The sequence below is a fragment of the Canis lupus genome, chromosome 17, assembly GCF_011100685.1.
Source record: "Canis lupus familiaris isolate Mischka breed German Shepherd chromosome 17, alternate assembly UU_Cfam_GSD_1.0, whole genome shotgun sequence".
NCBI classification, from domain to species: domain Eukaryota; kingdom Metazoa; phylum Chordata; class Mammalia; order Carnivora; family Canidae; genus Canis; species Canis lupus.
In genome coordinates this window covers 58,009,281-58,023,235 of record NC_049238.1, presented here as the reverse complement: position 1 = coordinate 58,023,235, position 13,955 = coordinate 58,009,281, and positions in this window count along the sequence as shown.

The window sequence follows — 13,955 nt, the reverse complement described above, 5'->3', positions numbered from 1 at the left end:
TTGAAAGAGAACGAGGACTGGGTGCATTTAGAGCGGGCAGAATTTTTGTTCAAGCTCCTCATTCTCTTCCTCCACTTCCTCTCTGATTATGAAAAAGACAAAAGGAATGTGAGATGCCAGTCTGGTCTGACTTATATGTTGACCAAGGAGGCACTTCCCAGCTCTTAACTCCTTTATCTTTAAACCCCACAGCAAACGTACCTATCCCCTGCCCCTCTTTACAGAAATATTGGGGGGAAATCCATTTTGGATTCTTTAAGGCCAACCAGGATCAGAAGCAGAGTCAGGCATGCTCCTAGGTGAATGAGAATTCCAATTCTCCAGCCTTGAGCCATCATTACCCAGCATCTGTCTTGGTCCTGAGAAGCACCCAGCGTCTCCTAGAGACACCAGGAGGCTTCCAGCAAGGCTGCCTGCAGGAGGAAGCTCTGATGCTCCTTGAAGGCAAGCACTCTGAGAGGCCTGAGGATATGGAGACAAGTAAGGCATTATCTGCCTTCAAGCTGCTCTTAATCAATTGTCTACTCTTGAGAGCAGAATAGGAAATAAGTGGATAGAGAAGAGGTGACATTTACAAAGGCCCAGGGTGTGAAGAATAGCTGAGGGAGGGGGCGCCTGGGTGGCTCAGTCCCTTAAGTATCTGTCTTAGGCTCAGGGTATGACCACAGGGACCTAAGATAGAGCCCCACAGGAGGTACCTTGCTCAGCAGGGAACCTACTTCTCCCTGTCCCTCTGCCTGCCCCTCCCCATGCTTGTGGTCTTTCTCTCTCTTTTTCTGTCAAATAGCTAAATAAAATCTTACCAAAAAAAAAAAAAAGAGTAGCTGAAAGAGATGCCTAGGAGTGCAGGACACCAAACTGCAGAGGGCCCATGATGGCTGGGGAGGAGTTTGAACTGCACTCAGTAGTACAGAGGCACTGAATGATTTTTTTTATTTTTTAAAAAGATTTTATTTATTTATTCATGATAGAGAGAGAGAGAGAGGCAGAGACACAGGCAGAAGGGAGAAGCAGGCTCCATGCCGGGAGCCTGACACGGGACTCGTTCCCGGGACTCCAGGATTGCGCCCTGGGCCAAAGGCAGGCACCAAACTTATGAGCCACCCAGGGATCCCCTGAATGATTTTTTAGATGGGGAATACTTACATTGGCTGAGCTGAGCCCTGACACTGCTAATGGAGAGAATATCCTTCTGCATCTCCCCCCATTCCCATCCTTCACCCCTATCTCCAACCTCAACTGTCAGTTGAGGATTTCCCTTTAACTATCAGCCTAGGAATAGAGGAAATAGTCTCCCCTCACCCAGTATGGCTTCCATCCATAAAACAGGAACTTTGGCCTTCTTGGAAGTATTAGGAAAATAATTCTACCATTCTCTCCAGCCCACTCACTCCCTCCCCTTCCTGAGCCCCAGTCTCTTGGGAAGAAACACAGTCTGATTAGTGAGTTTAAGGGAAAGATCCTAGCACCAGCCCAGGCCAGCCCCTGCATAGCTCTCTCTTTTGGAGTTGAAGCCCACAGATAATATGCTGTCTCCTGCTTCCCTGTATGTGGTGAGCCCACCAGGCAGGCCCCACCCCATGAACCCTTGGGCACAGCCATAGCTGTCCAGCTGCTCTGCCTATAAAGGTAAGTTTAATGGGGAAGAAGGATGGGCAGAGGTAAGAATCCCTTTTTTACTTGGAGCCTGGCTGTGATCTCCAAAGTCACATTAGGAGTAATAAAAAAGGTATTTTGATAAGTAGAGATGAATTGTCATCTGCAAAACAGCCACATTTGAATTTGAATTCCAGCTTCTGAAATTATTGATAATGTGACCTTGGGCAAATTACATTGCTTCTCTTGGACTTAGTTTTCTTCTGTGTGATATGGAGCTGACAGGATACTGCGTACTTCATAAGGCTGTGTGACAATGTGCAAAGCACTCAAATGAGTGCAATCTGTAGTCCTTGTCATTCATTCATTCATTCAATCAGGCAGCTAACAGTCTCAATACATTTATTGAGAGCCTATAATGTGCCTGGCACTGCTGAGGGTACTGAGAATGAAGCTTTGAAAGAGACAGACACGACTCCTGCTTTCATGAAGCTTATGTTCTGTCTGGGGCCAGAAAATAAATCAAGTGAAAAATACACTTATTAAACAAAATAAGTGAAAAATGAACAAGATAATCTCAGAATGTGAAAGTGTGATGAAGAACATAAAACTGAGTGACATGATAGAGAAGATGGTGTGAGGGGGCATTGTTTTAGACTTTATGACCAGGAAGGGCCTTTCCAAGAAAATGACACTTGGGTAGACACTGAAATAAGTCAATTTGCAAAGAACAGAGGAAAGAGAATTCTAAGTAAAGGGCAGAGCAGAGCAAGTCTGGCACATTCAAGGAACTTGAGCCAAGATATTCCTGTAGCACCTGTGTGCCAGGCTCACTGCCATGCCTAGAATAACAGTGCTGAACAAGTCACACACAGTGCTTGCCCTCAGGGGACTCACAGTCTGCATGTGAGTATGAGTGCAGTGTTTGGCCTGCGTTGGGTAGTCAGGAAAATCTGAGAATCTCAGCACTTAAGCTGTATCTAAAGGCAGATACAGAGCCAGTGAAGAACATTCAGAAGGATATTCAGGGGAAAGAGGACAGTAAGAATAAAGTCCCTTGGGTAGGAAAGAGCGCCTGTCATATAGAGACCAAAGGGAAATGAGGTGAGGTGGTGAGGTCCACAGAGGACAATAATTCAGGCCATGTGAATAGTTTGGACTTTTGTGGATGCAAGTTAAAAACTCAATTTAAACTGACTCAAGGCATCTGAGGAGACCAAACATGAACAGAAATGAGCTCAGATTGGTGTCATTAGCAATCTGTCTCTCTTCCTGTCTTGTTTTCTCTGGGTTTGCTTCTTTTCCAGAAAGGCAAGATGTGGCAAGAGTGTCAGCAGTTAGCGAAGAAAGTAAGATTCAGTTGTATATTCTAAGCAGTTTTGCAATCCCAGGAGACTGTATTCATTTTCTAAGAATTGCCACAATATTTTCATGCCTGATCCTCATTGGGTCAACTGGGGTCATCTATCTGTTCCAGAACCTATCATTGTGGCCAGGGGAATAGATATGCTGACTGGTCAGTCCTGAGGAAAGCACCCACTTCAGCTCTGAGGAAAGGATTTGTTCCATCTGGAATATATACTAAGAGTATGAAGAAAGTTCCCATGAAAACTTCAGGGTGCTAAGCCAAAAGGAGGAGAGTGGGGATTGGGGGACAGGCTGGCGACACCAACAATTGACCACAACACCATGCTAAGGAGTTTAGATCTTATTCTAAGTAGGGTGGGAAATCACTGACACTTAGTTATAAGGAGGGGAAAGTATTATCTAAGTTTGAAAATGATAATTCTATATTTACATGGAAAGACTCCTTTTTACAGTATTTTTCTAATTATTATGATGATGATGACAATAAAGGTACATTAAGAACTTGAAAGGGCAACTCTCTGACAATGAAACTATGAATAATCAATGAATAATCAATGAAGTTAACCACCTGAGAAGGTAACCCATCTTAGAAAAGGTAAATGTATGAAAGAGGAGTTTTGGGAACGACCAGATCAAATTAAGAGAATACTATTTCATCCAAATACTATTAATGTTAAAAAGGAAAAATAACACACCTTTTAATATAATCAGTTGCATTATAATTTTTCTGCAGGAAGAATGTATTAACGGAAAGGCTGGTCTGCATATTCAGAATGATGATCCATGGTGAGTTGACTTTTACCCAGCACTGTTCCAGAAGAAAGAAAGGAAGACTGCATGTGACAGGCAGGAGTGGTCAGTAGCAAGGTGTACTTGGAAGTGGTCCAGGGAGATTTCACCAGATTTATCATAGTCTGTATAAAAATATCCCTTCTGATTGTGCAACTCCGTTCCTTTGCAGTTCTTCCAAGTACCAATTGTATTTCCCAGATACCCTGATGCCTGTAAAGAGTTGCTGAGTGGATGTGTTTCTCCCATTGCCAGGTCCTGTGGCCAGAGGAGAAACAAGTAGAAGCTAAAAGGCTGTGTTTTGAAGGGCTCTGGTCAACAGGAGAATGTTGTCAAGTGACAAGTATTGAGGGAATCGGGCAATGACTAGATAGACAATCTGCCTGTTCAAGAACACAGGAGTAAGGGGGAGCAAAATGCATGACCCCCAAATCTGTACTATGGCATGTGGATTATTTTGAGCTAAAGGCAATCAAGACCCAGCAGACTCAAGAAAAACTTTTACCACTTCCTTAAGTGTCTAAAAGAATTCGGCTCTGCCTAGAAAAAGAGCTACTGCTAGAGACAACTTTTTATCTGAAAGACCTATCCACATAGTAGGACAAATATCGTATTACTAAACATTTGCTCTGTTACAGTCCTGTGAATTAACTTCTTCTCCTTTGAAGGCCAGGCGTCTATCTTATTCCTTAGCTCAGGAGGCTATATAATCTTCTACTGTCTGGCGTGACCTTGGCTCTCATATTCTAATGGGGTTTTGGTACGTAAATAATTACATTTGTTTTTTTCCTGCTAATCTGTCTTATGTGAATTTTAATTAATAGGCCAGCCAAAAGAATCTAGAGGAGTAGAGGAAAAATTTTCCTCCCTTGTAGGAGAATTCAGGTTTGTACTCCTGTCTCTTGTGAGTTAGGGGAGTGGTAGTCTCTGAAACTCATCAACACAAGTTTTCCTCAGACACGTTAGGCTCTCGTCTCCTTACTTTTTTTTTTTTTTAAAGGTTTACATTTTAATTTTTTTAAAATTTTTATTTATTTATGATAGTCACAGAGAGAGAGAGAGAGAGAGGTAGAGACATAGGCTGAGGGAGAAGCAGGCTCCATGCACCAGGAACCCGATGTGGGACTCGATCCCGGGTCTCCAGGATCGTGCCCTGGGCCAAAGGCAGGCGCCAAACCGCTGCGCCACCCAGGGATCCCTCATCTCCTTACTTTTAACTACAATGTCTCAAAACCTCTTTAGGTCACTGAACTCTGTAAGAATCTGAGGATAGCTACAAACCCACTCACCTTCTAAATTGTTCATTCAGTTTTGGGAATTCATACACCATTTACAGCCTACTCATGTGCCTCCTGGAATCCCATGAACCTCTTGTTAGAAGTCCATATTTACGTGGATTAGGAATGGTAACTAAATGTAAAATAGTCGGGATCCCTGGGTGGGCTCAGGGGTTTAATGCCTGCCTTTGGCCCAGGGAGTGATCCCGGAGTCCCGGGATCGAGTCCCGCATTGGGCTCCCTGCATGGAGCCTGCTTCTCTGCTTCTCCCTCTGTCTGTGTCTCTGCCTCTCTCTGTGTGTCTCTCATGAATAAATAAATAAAATCTTTAAAAAAATGTAAAATAGTCATAATGATAATATATATATTTACTAATCACCTTAAAGTGCTAGCAAAGTGTAGCTCAGGAAATCCTCACAATTCTATAGTATAGGTGCCACTATTATTTTTGTTTTGCAAATGATAAGTCTGAGACACATATTTAGACCAACTTTATGATTTAGAGAAGTAAAATGACTTGCCAAAAGTTACATGACAATAGGTTGTAAAGTTATGATTATAGCATTTCCTTTAGTCTCTAATTGTGCTATCCTTGCATCTTTCAAAATAAAATCAAAAGTCCTCCTTTCTCTAGAATATTACACTCAGAAACAAGTTGGTTAAGTGTCTGATTCTTGGTTTCAGCTCATGACATGATCTCAGGGTGGTGAAATCCAGCCCTATGTGGGGCTCTGCATTCAGTTTGGAGTCTGCTTAAGATTCTCTCTCTCCCTCTCTGTCTGCTTCTTCTCCCACCCAAGCTTGCTCTCTCTCTCTCAAAGAGATAAATCTTTTAAAAACAAAAAAGGAATAACAACACCACAACAGGCTTTCATATTATAACTATTTTTTTAAGTAAACTCTACCGCTGTGTAGGGTTCAAACTCATGACTCCAAGATCAAGAATCATGCTCTAATAACTGAGCCAGTCAGCCCTGTGGGGTACTCAGATGAGGGGGTTCACCAAATGTAGGGCAAACCATTGGGTGGGGGCTGGAGGCACCCACAGTGAAAGAATTCACTCTAAGCAAAACAAAAGAGATAGAAGTTTATTGAATATACCATAAGGAAGCAATGGACAGGACAGCAAAGGAGAGACTGCAACCAGGTAATGATGAGGGGACACAGTTATAAGGTAGATTGAGGGAGTATGGGGACATATTGAATTTCCCTTTTTGTTTTTGAGTAAACTTAGGAATTATGCCTGGTTGTAATTGGTTAGTTAGGGTCAATGGCTGTTTTGAGGTGGGTTGCTTAATCCCATTTGCATTCAGCTTGGTGGTTGCTGTGGGTCCTTCTGCCTTGCTCAGGTTTCCATTGCTCAAGCCTGTTGCCTAAAAGTGGCCTCTTCAAGGTCCCCTTTGAATTTTATAATGATTAATGACAAGCAGAAATCAAGATTCTATGTTGCCTAAGAAATTGTCCAAGGTATTGGTATTTACTAAGAAATGTATATCTTGGTCTGATAAACAGAATTATGGCTCCCCAGAGATGTCCACACCCTAATACCCACAACCTGAACTAACTTACATGGCAGAGGGGACTTTGCAGCTGTGATTATGCTACAGTTTTTGATGGGGAGATGGTCCTGGATTGTCTGGGTGGTGTCCTGTAATCACAAAGGTCCTCAGAGAGGGACTCAGGGTGAGTCATAGGAGAGAGAGAGAAGGCCATGGTGATGGAATCGGAAATTGGAATGATGTGCTTTGAAAATGGAGGAAGGGCCACAAGCCAGATATACAGGTGGTGTCTACAAACTGGAAAAGACAAGGACACAGGTTCTGCCCTACAGCTTCTGGGAGGAGCCTGTGCTGCTGACACTTTGACTTTATGCCAGTGAAACTGATTTCTGTCTTTGGAACTTGGGAACCACAAGAAAATAAATGCTTTGTTTTAAGCCACTGATTTTGTGATGATTTGTTAAACAGCAACAGAAAACTAATATACTTGGAAATCATCTGAAATGAAAAGAACAAAATTTCACCCAAAGAGATTAAACAGCAGTGAAGCAAAAAGAAATTTTAGAAGACAGAGAGAAGAAGGAACATTAAAGGAGCCCTCCCAACCTTGCCTCTTTTAAACCAGGGAATTTAACCTTAAAACAAACAAAGAAGATTCTTGGGTAGTCCTAGTCAAGGCTCAAATGAGACAGGATGGACAGGACCTGAGGAATCTCTCACCTTCTCCTCCCAACTCCTCAAGCATCTATTTCCTGGATGGTTAGTTGATAAAGGATACCTGAGGCCAGAGATGAAAGAGAAAATGAAGGACAAGGTGCTGCCCATCCCCCAGCCAGTTCAAGAGCTGGATTGTGAGCTATGGGAGAGCAGGGCCCGCTGGCCATCACTCTAGTGCCTCCTGGGCCTTTGGCTGCATCGCTGGCAGAGTTTCTGGCGTCATCCTGGTGAGTGCCGGCAGAGTAGTAGAAGGGAGGCAAGGGGCAAGAACCAGGGAACTCAGCCTCTCAATGTTAATGTAGTGACTTTGCACTAGACACTGCATCTAAATAAAAGAATCTTCTGTGGCTTGAGGTACAGTCTTCTGACACACGTGTGAAGATTCAAGCACTCTGACCAGTTGATCCCTCAATGCCACTAGGATCTTGGGAATAATTGGGTGGGGAGAGGACCCTGGCACTGTCATTCCCTTAATGTTTACCGTATACACAGGAAGTGCCATTGAAGACAAAATGGGCATCTCTAAATAGACACCAAACAAAGTTTCTTCCATTTCATGTCCTGTCATCACCAAAATGAATCAGACACCTCTGGAGGACAGAGCTACTTTCCTATATATGCCGTAGTTAACTCAGGCTGCTCTAACAAAATTCTACAGACTAGATAGTTGAAACAATATTTGTTTCTCACAGTTCTAGAAGGTAAAAGTCCAAGACTTTTGTGTCACTATGGCTGAATTCTTGGTAAGAGCCCTATTCCTGGTTTACAGGTGGCTTCTTCCTTGCTGGTCCTCACATGGCAGAGAGACAGCACTCTGATAATGTTATTCCCTTGTAAGAATACCAGTCTCAACATGGGGGCTCTATCCTCATGACCTCCTTAAAATCTAATTACCCCCTTCAAAGGCCCCATCTCCAAATACCATTCCTTTGGGGTTAGGGTTTCAATATATGGCATGTTAGGAGGACATAAACATTCAGTCTGTAGCACTCTACAAAACCTTAGCATTTCCCTCAAAAAACATGGGCTCCAAGGTCAGGCTTCCTCAACATCTGTCATGCCCAATGGTCCATATTTGTACAGCACAGTCCCAGATGATTTCAGAATACAAATATATATGAGAGAGGTGAGTTAAAAATTCAAATCTCCATTTATTCAGTTTGCATTGGCTGGAATGTAGGAATTAATCTTTCTCTTTTCTAGGTTAATCAATTTGATTACCCTTCCAGACAACAAAGTCCCCATTCATAACCCTGACTTTGGAATTACTCTTTTCTCTTCTTAGGTGAGCTTCTGACATTTTCAGGCCAGAGTTACTCTTTTCCAAGCCCTCAAGTCTTCAAGGAGGCAGTATTGTTTTCTGCCCAGATCATTAACCTTTCTTTTTTTTTTTTTTTTTTGATTTTTGGTTTTTGTCTTTATTGAAGTTCAATTTGCCAACATATAGTATAGCACTCAGTGCTGATCCCATCAAGTGTCCTCCTAGGTGTCCATCACCCAGTTACCCCACCCCCCACCCACCTCCTTTGTTCATTTCCCAGAGTTAGGTGTCTGTCATGTTCTGTCACCCTCACTGATATCTCCCACTCATTATCCCTCCTTTCCCTTAGAGTTCCTTTCACTATTTCTTATATTCCCTGTATGAGTGAAACCATATAATGATTGTCCCTCTCTGATTGCCTTATTTCACTCAACATAATACCCTCCAGTTCCATCCACGTCGAAGCAAATGGTGGGTATTTGTAGTTTCTAATGGCTGAGTAATATCCCATTGTATACATAGACCACATCTTCTTTATCCATTCATCTTTCGATGGACACCGAGGCTCCTTCCACAGTTTGGGCATCGTGGACATTCCTGCTATGAACATTGGGGTGCAGGTGTCCTGCTGTTTCACTGCATCTGTACCTTTGGGGTAAATCCCCAGCAGTGCAATTGCTGGGTCGTAGGGCAGGTCTATTTTTAACTCTTTGAGGAACCTCCACACAGTTTTCCAGAGTGGCTGCACCAGTTCACATTCCCACCAACAGTGCAAGAGGGTTCCCTTTTCTCCACATCCTCTCCAACATTTGTTGTTTCCTGCCTTGTTGATTTTCCCCATTCTCACTGGTGTGAGGTGGTATCTCATTGTGGTTTTGATTTGTATTTCCTGATGGCAAGTGATTCAGAACATTTTCTCATGTGCTTGTTGACCATGTCTATGTCTTCCTCTGTGATATTTCTGTTCATGTCTTTTGCACATTTCATGACTGGATTGTTTGTTTCTTTGCTGTTGAGTTTAATAAGTTCTTTGTAGATCTTGGATACTAGTCCTTTATCTGATACGACATTTGCAAATATCTTCTCCCATTCTGTAGGTTCTTTTAGTTTTGTTGACTGTTTCTTTTGCTGTGCAGAAGCTTTTTATCTTGATTAAATCCCAAGAGTTCATGTTTGCTTTTGTTTCCTCTGCCTTCATGGATGTTATCTTGCAAGAAGTTGCTGTGGCCAAGTTCCAAAAGGGTGTTGCCTGTATTCTTCTCTAGGATTTTGATGGATCCTTGCCTCACATTTAGATCTTTCGTCCATTTTGAGATTATCTTTGTGTCTGGTGAAAGAGAGTGGTCTAGTTTCATTCTTCTGCACGTGACTATCCAATTTTCCCAGCACCATTTATTGAAGAGACTCTCCTTTTTCCAGTGGATAGTCTTTCCTGCTTTGTCAAATATTAGTTGACCATAGAGTTGAGGGCCCATTTCTGGGTTCTCTATTCTGTTCCATTGATTTATGTGCCTGTTTTTGTGCCAGTATCATACTGTATTAATCATAGCTTTGTACTACAGCTTGAAATCTGTCATTGTGATGCTTCCAGCTTTGGTTTTCTTTTTCAATATTCCTCTGGCTATTTGGGGTCTTTTCTGATTCGATTCAAATCTTAAGATTATTTGTTCCAACTCTGTAAAGAAAGTCCATGGTGGGGATCCCTGGGTGGCTCAGCAGTTTGGCACCTGCCTTCAGCTCAGGGTGTGATCCTGGAGTCCCGGGATCTAGTCCCACATCGGGCTCCTTGCATGGAGCGTGCTTTTCCTTCTGCCTCTCTCTCTCTCCGTCTCTTATAAATAAATGAATAAAATCTTTTAAATTGAATACATTGAAGGGAATCCAGAAGTAAAAAATATACCTAAGACATGTAATTGTAGATATATTTAAGTCAAAAAGGAAAAAACTTAAAAATGAAGAGCTGGTAAAATATTGTAGTTAAGGTGGGGAAAGAGAAAAAATATTGGAAATTTTTAGTCTAATATAAAAACGAGTTGTAATGGAAAAAGGAAAAAAAGGGGATCCGTGGGTGGTTCAGTGGTTTAGCGCCTGCCTTTGGGCCAGGGCATGATTCTGGGATCTTGGGATCGAGTCCCACATCAGGCTTCCTGCGTGGGGCCTGCTTCTCCCTCTGCCTGTGTCTCTGCCTCTCTCTCTCTCTCTCTCTCTCTCTCTCTGTCTCTCATGAATAAATAAGTAAAATCTTAAAAATAAAAATGAAAAAGGAAAAGAAAAGGGACCTTCTAAATTTTTTTTTTTTAATTTATTTATGATAGTCACAGAGAGAGAGAGAGAGAGGCAGAGACACAGGCAGAGGGAGAAGCAGGCTCCATGCACCAGGAGCCTGACGTGGGATTCGATCCCGGGTCTCCAGGATCACGCCCTGGGCCAAAGGCAGGCGCCAAACCGCTGCGCCACCCAGGGATCCCGAAAAGGGACCTTCTAGTTCTATATACTATTTTCCTTCAATTATCCCTCAGTCTTGGAGCTTTCCAGTACTGCTTGGTCAAAAACTTGCTCATCCCTTGTTCCTCCACCTGGTCTTCTGGGGGAGGGGTCTACTGTGCTGATTCTCAGGTGTCTGTGCCTAGGCGGAGATGCCCTGCCCCCTGCCAAGTGCTGGGTTCTGTATGAGCTATTTACCCCATGAGGGCTTTGTTCCCTAGAGGCCCCGCCTCTCCCAGGCACAAGGTGAAACAAAGAGAAAAAAGAACAATGGCGGCGCCCAGATTTCCAGCTCTGGAGTCAAGCTCCCTGCAAGTACTAACCGCAGTCCCCAGTCTGCACTGGCCTAAATGCTCCTGGAGGCTGACACAGGTGCACTGATCTGCACAGCTTGGGGGTGCCCAGGGCCTGGAGAGTTCTCGCTCTCCTGTGCCCTCCCCACTTCCACTGTCCCGGGGGAATGCAGGATCACCAGCTTTGTCTGCTTGGGCACCCTGGGATCCAGGGCCCTGTGCCGCTGGAACCACTCTTCAGGGATCTGCCTCTTGCAAAGGGAATGGGGGCACAGCTACCTCCATCTGGAGCCGGCCCTCCTAACCCACTGGCTTCTCCCAAATACCCTGAAGGGCTGCGGAGTTCCAGCCTTTTACCAATATCGGACCAGTGCTTTTCAAAGAGCTTTTCCCGGGATCCCTTCCTCTTACAGTGATCTTGAGGCTTCACTGCCCCTCCTATAATTTTGCCCGATAATTTTGCTAAGCACTTTTCTGTCTGGGGAAACTCTGGCATGGATTTTTAAAGTTCCCGCTTCTCCAAGGATGGGCTTTCCTGTCCTGGAGTCTTTCACTGCTCTACTTTAGCTAGGGTACTCCTGGTTCCCCTCCCCCACTTTATTTTATTTATTTATTTATTTATTTATTTATTTATTTATTTATTTATTTATTCCGCCTTCCTACCTTGTTAGAAGTGAAAACTTTTCTCTCTGTAGCATTCTAGCTGTTCTCTATTTAAATCTCAGGTTGAATTCATAGGTGTTTAGGATGTTTCAAAAGCTATCTAGGTAATTTTGTGGGACCAGGTGAGTTGAGGACCCCTGCTCTTCCTCCATCTTGCCTCTCTCTCCCTCTTTAACTTCTGATAGAAACATTTATCATTGTATTTTAGAGTAATCTGGAATAATTCTTTGACTAATATACTCTTTTTTTTTTTTTTTTCTAATATACTCTCATCTAGACTTCTTTTGTATAGGAATCCTAATCTCTTCTATTGTAGAGAGTGAGAAAGCCTGAGGCAAACAGGATACTATCTTTAAAGCTACTGTCAAAAAAAAAAAAAAAAAAAAAAAAAAATTTAAAGGGATCCCTGGGTGGCGCAGCGGTTTGGCGCCTGCCTTTGGCCCAGGGCGCGATCCTGGAGACCCGGGATCGAATCCCACGTCGGGCTCCCGGTGCATGGAGCCTGCTTCTCCCTCTGCCTGTGTCTCTGCCTCTCTCTCTCTCTCTGTGACTATCATGAATAAATAAAAAAAAAAAAAAAAAAAAATTTAAAGCTACTGTCAACTCTGAATCTGTTTGAGTTAAATCTCAGATTAACCATCCTCACTAATGTATAAATAACTGATACTACCTTAATACTGCTTCTCTCACAATTATCTGTATGCACATTTCATCTCTCCAAATAAGATCTTATATATTGTGTAGGAATTGTGTAGTTCGTAAAATAGTGATTACTCAGTAAGTTAGAACAAACCGATATTATTAACACCATTTCAAAGATGAGCAAATGAGGCTCAAAGAAGCTGCACAGGACTGCTGCTTGTGGCCAACATAGAGTAACAGGGTCTAGGTTTACCCCTTAACTGAAACAACTAAAGCAAAAGACAAATATATGAAACACTGGTTTTCAAGACCCTGGGTGTTAGAACAAAAGACAGTGATCTCTGAGAGATAAGAAACAAATAAGGTAAGTCCTATGATTGCCTCTGCTTACTGTCTGGAGAGAGTTTCCAGGCCAGGATCGAAATGGCGAAACTAGGTGATGCTCAGTGGTATCCCTGAAATAAGAAGATGAAGCTGTGCAACAGAGAATAGTGGAGAGGAGACAGCTGAAAACAGTGGTAATTCTGGAGATGTGGAAGAGAAGGTCCTCTGAGTTTGCAGCTGAGGCTGACCACTTTATGCATGTGAAGAAACTATTGGAATCCAGGAAATAGTCTCTAGAAGGAATAATCTCTAAAGCTCACACAGGCCACAAACAGCTGCTATTCTCACCAGTCAGAATAGAAACCCTCATAATTCACAAGAGACTGGCTCTTGCTTCAATAGTAGGTAAAAATGAGCTTTAGACTAAGCATTGCTTTGGTATGGCCTCAGAAAGCTTAAAAGACATACCCAAAAAGATTGAACTTTTCCTAATTTAACCATATCCCAGACCAACTTGAGAATTTAGATAGAAATACAGTAATTGCCAACATGCAACAAGTAAAATTTGCAATGTATAGAATTCAATAAAAAATTGCCAGGCATACGAAGAAACAGGAACAAATGACCCATAATGAGGAGAAAATCAATTAATGGAAATCAACCCAGAACTTGACACAGATGAAAAAAATTATAGATTATAGGCAGGGACATAAAAACAAGTATGAGAACTGTATTCCATATATTTAAAAGACCCAATGGAAAAAAAAAAAAACCCAATGGAAAAAATGAGCAGGTCAAATATAGACAAGGAAGATGTAAAAAAGACTCAAATCAAATTTCTAGAGATGTTAACTACAATATGTGAGATGGAAAGTCACAGGATGGACTCAACAGTAGACTAGACATTATAGAAGAATAAACTGGTGAATTTGAAGATTTATTTATTTATTTATTTATTTATTTATTTATTTGAGAGACAGAGACAGAATGTGCACACCAGTGTGAGCAGGGGAATAAGGAGTAATCTGACTCCTGACTGAGC